Source organism: Suncus etruscus, chromosome 3, assembly GCF_024139225.1.
Source record: "Suncus etruscus isolate mSunEtr1 chromosome 3, mSunEtr1.pri.cur, whole genome shotgun sequence".
In the NCBI taxonomy this organism is placed as follows: Eukaryota; Metazoa; Chordata; class Mammalia; order Eulipotyphla; family Soricidae; genus Suncus; species Suncus etruscus.
Window position 1 is genome coordinate 97,260,224 of NC_064850.1, and position 4,835 is coordinate 97,265,058.

The 4,835-nt window shown below is 35.7% G+C and overlaps 1 non-coding gene and 1 pseudogene across 1 annotated transcript; both read left to right on the forward strand.

Annotated features, from left to right (window-relative positions):
• The first annotated feature begins 2,369 nt into the window (after window positions 1–2,369).
• LOC126005220 (small nucleolar RNA SNORA51) lies at window positions 2,370–2,505 on the forward strand. The gene has a single exon (XR_007494389.1). It is a non-coding gene; the product is annotated as a small nucleolar RNA SNORA51 (small nucleolar RNA).
• Window positions 2,506–4,239: 1,734 nt separating this feature from the next.
• Window positions 4,240–4,441, forward strand: LOC126005471 (uncharacterized; annotated as a pseudogene).
• The last annotated feature ends 394 nt before the right edge of the window (window positions 4,442–4,835 follow it).

Here is a 4,835-nt window from a genome sequence, read left to right on the forward strand (position 1 = left end):
CAAGCCAAGAGCAATTTCTGAGCGCATAGCTAGGAGTAACCCCTGAGCATCAATTTGCTGTGTCTCACACCCAAAACAAAACAAATAAAACAGAAAACCTTAAAAAAAACTAAACTAAAACAAACTGTGATAGAATGTTCAGACACTAAGTGTCTTGGAAACAGGAGCCTCCAAGCAATCCCAATCAGATAAACCTAGATAAACCCAGAAGAGGTGGGGGTAGTGAGACTATTTCCTGAGATGTTTCTCCTTTCATATCTGATTGTCTTTCTAGTCTCAATTTTGGTTATTTGTTTAATTTTAATATGATTTCCTCATTGTTGTTTGTGTCCTTATTTTCTTTTTCTCTTTATTTTTAAGTCCTACAAGACAATGCCCAGGGATTATACATGGCTGAGTGCTCAGCATTTACTTTGGTTCTATAATCAGTGTTTACACTGATTCCACTTAGGAATCATTCCTGGTGAGGCTCAAAAAATGATTTGCAGGGCCGGCGAGGTGGCGCTAGAGGTAAGGTGTCTGCCTTGCAAGCACTAGCCAAGGAAAGATAGCGACCGAGGTTCGACCCCCCAGCGTCCCATATGGTCCCCCCAAGCCAGGGGCAATTACTGAGAGCTTAGCCAGGAGTAACCCCTGAGCATCAAACGGGTGTGGCCCGAAAAACAAAAAACAAACAAACAAATAAACAAAACAAAAAAAAAAGAAAAGGAAAAAAAATGATTTGCTCTGCCTGAAATCAAAGGATCTAGAAGTGATGCCCTCATGAGACTGGGGAGGAAAGGAAAGGAAAGGAAGTAAGGTGCTTACCTTGCTCAGCTGATACTAATTAAAAACCTGGCACCACATGTGATCTCTAGAGCACAACGAGGGATCACTCCTCAACACAGAGCCTCAAGAAGCACCTGAGCACAACTAGTTATGACCCCAAATGACTCAATTGAAAGCTAGATCAATCTGTGTGTATAATGAGATAATGACTCCTTCATATCACTTAACAGATAAATGCTCTATTACATATCTGAAGTATAGACTCGATTACTATAAGATTATACTATTCTATATACATTTTATATATAATGTAGTGATATATTAATATATCAATATGGTAATAAATTGCACTATCATTATTTTAATAACACATTAAATGCATTCAAAATACATAAAATATATTCATAATATATTATTATAAATAATATTTTATTAATTATATTATAGGATAATATAGATATTTATATTATATTAAATATTGTGCTGCTTATATTCATATATGATATTATATATTTATGTATAAATATATAAAATATATTTATATTTATCAGCTCTCTATACTAGTTCAGATCTAGTAACATTTGAATTTTCTTATAATATCTATAACTACCGAATCCATTTATCCTGAGAAAACACAAAGATCATTTCCTTTTTTCCTGGCTCTCTCCACCAATGCTTGACACAAACTTCAAAGAAAAACACCCAGTAGGTCATATCATGGACCTTGCTAAATAGCTTCTCACTAGAAAACAAAAAAGGAATTAGCTAGTAGATGCAGAAATAGCTAAAATGAGGAGTGCATGTTTTACATGTTAGAACTCCAAGTCAATTTCTTTTTTTTTATATTTTTATTGTGACTGAATTGAATTACACAGAATTGTTTACGGTACATAGTGACAATGAATGAAGGGCATTCCCACCACCAATGTTGTCCTCCCTCCACTCCTGTTCTCAGCATATCTCCCTTATCTCTCTTCTTTACCCCGAAGAATACTAGTGTAACTGGTCTCCACTTTACAGCTTGTAGATTGTGTATCTAGTCTGTTGTCATTGACTTTGGGTTTGGTGTTCAAGTGTGATCATTTTTTATTTTCACTACATGTTCATATGACTGGTCCTGGTATCATTTTCCCCCTCAATTTGTGAGGCTGAATTATTCAAGTTATGTGATGCTGTTGGAGATAAAAAAAAAAAAAGGTTAAGGAAAAGAGAAAAAAAATTTGATAGCAACTACCAAGAAAAAAAAATGTACCCAGCCCCTCCCCTCAAAAAACACCAAATGATATCCACAAGAGACAAAATAGAGGAGGACTGGACGGTCCAGCTCCTGACATGAAGCTCACCACAGGGATCGTTTAGTGCAGTCACAGAAATAATTACACTGAGAACTATCATAACAAAATGTGACTGAATGAGGGAAGTAAAAAGCCTGTCTAGAGTACAAGCCAGTGTGGGGTAGGGAGGAAGGACACTTGGGATATTGGTCATGGGAATGTTGCACTGGTGAAAGATTTTTTTTTGTGTATATATATATATATATACATTTATATATTATATAATGTATATATATATATATAAATCAAAAAAGAAAAAAAAGATAAGGCCTCCCAATTCTTACCACAGGCTGTGTGTGTTCTTTATACTGACTGTATAGAAAGAGGAGGTACAGTAAATGCACCCCATATATACCTCAACTCAGCCCTTTGCCTGGTCTGTATTGTGAATTGGGGGACAAAAAATACGTTGTGTCATTTTTAAGGAGGGGAACTCCCAGTCATGTTCAGGGTTTATTTTTGATTCTATGCTCAGGTATCACTCCTGGCAGGGCACAGGGGATCATGTGTGGTGCTAGGGAATGAACTTGGGTCAGCAGTATGCAAAGCTAGTACCTTACATGCTGTACTATCTCTCTATACCCTAATGTTTTCTAACTATTTTTTTCTTCATTGACATGGATTAGTCTCATGTACTATATTTCTATGTTTGGGTAAGAGATGAAATTAATCAGGTTGCCTTTCTTTAAATCCCAGCTCTGAATACAGTTGAACCAGTTATTAAATTCCCTCATATATAAAATGGGCTAAATTTTTATTATAGGATGTTGTGATTATTTTATGAGTGTCTAAAACAGTGCTTGCCTCTCAGCAGGAGCCTCCTTAAGAACTGGCCACTCATTCTCTAAGGATACTAACTATAGGTCTAAATTGATCTTTTAGTGTCATTACCTTCCTCTATCCCCTTTTTAAATTTTTTCTTTGACCACATCCAGCAATGCACAGGGATTACTCCTGACTATGCATTCAGGGTCACTCCTTACAGGCTCAGGGAATCATATAGAATTAAACCCAGGTCTACCACATATAAGTAGGCATCACTCCCACTGTAGTATCTCTTGATTCCCCTTACACCCTTACCCATGTTTTTATTTAGATTCAGATACATAAGTTAGGGCACTTCCCTTGTACCTGGCCTACTAGGTTTTGATTTCTAGCTCTGCATATGATTCCCCAAGCACAACAGGAGTAGTTCCTAAGTTCAGAGATAGGAGTAACCCCTGAGCAGGGCCAGTTGTATCCCACTAACAACAACAATGATAACAAAAGAAAGAAATTAACCAAAATATATGCCACCCTGATCCTTAAAATGGGTCTGAGGATTACTAATAGACCTGTCTCTTAGCATCATGAATCTTCTACCCTTCTACCTTTCATTATTTGACTCCCCAAAATATACTTAACCCAGACCCTAGTGGGTGCTGCCCTCCTTTGTTTGTTAGCCTTTATCCTTGCATGTATATATTTACTTTAATAAATGCTTTTCGCTTTTGTACTTGCTAATTTTTCAGTTTCAAATACTTTCTTGCTGGAGCAAGAAAACTACCTTCCACTGTAATACTAAGAATCCAACTAGATTACCATTCAGATTTGATGAAACAAAAGCCAGAGAAATTCTTAGCCTTGGAGCCAGCTTTACAAACATCCCGAAAGGAGCTTCTTTAGATCGAACAATCTTGTCAGCACATGGACCTAAGGGTGGCAGAACTCCGTGGTGCTTCTGGGTACACTCTGTAAATTAAGGAAAGAAGATTTGCTTTAGCTTGCTTATGAATTGTATACATTTTAAATAATGAAAATACCTCCTTTATATTAAATGCAATTTGTCTTATTAGTCTTTCAATAGAAAAGATAGTGAAAAACACTATATTTTATAGTCCTATTCAAATTTTCCCTTTAAACTTTATTAATTAAAAACTTGAACAATTTAAATCAACATTTTCTTTTTTCTCTTCACTTTTAACTAAATTTGAAAGTCATAGACTTCACCTATTTTGTGTAAAGTTTAAAATATATTATTAATAATAATTAAATATGTTTATTAATGACAGGGAAAAGAATCTTTAGACCCAAAATGAGACCCATGTAATAACCTATGTAAGTAAAGAAATTAAAATCACTTAAAATATGATAAATGAAGACTATACTTTCAGGGTTCATTTCTATGGTATGTGACAAGAGAGGTTTCTCTGATTGTGTAGAGCACCCGAAGCCACAAGGAGGAGCCAGAGTATCCTCTCCTGAGCGTGAAGCCAGCTCTAGGTGTCGCTTCTGTGGCTGCCTCTTGCCATTTATTATGGCAAGAAAAGGGTAGAGGGAGAGGATGCAGTCTGAGTGGTTTTGATTTGAAAAAGATAAAAAAATATATGGTAAATGCCTACTTTATTTACACAGATACATTTCAACTCCGTATTGTATTAAATATTATATTTAATATTATATTGTATTAAATTTGATTTTATACTGGTAGTCAGAGGAGCACTACAAGTGTTAGGTTCTGTGGATTTTCTGAGTCCGTGTGAACACATTAATTTGCTGCTGCTCCTGTACATCACAAAGTGGACATGGTAAACACATTTTCACGATTGTGAATCTCGATTTTAGTGCCAGGTTTTCAAGGTAAATAGAAATAAGAACACATCAATGTGTCCAGGAGAAGTTATTCAATGTTAACACACCTGTGTTGTTTATATGATGCTCTGGGGTTGATTTGTAGGACAAAGACAATTTTTT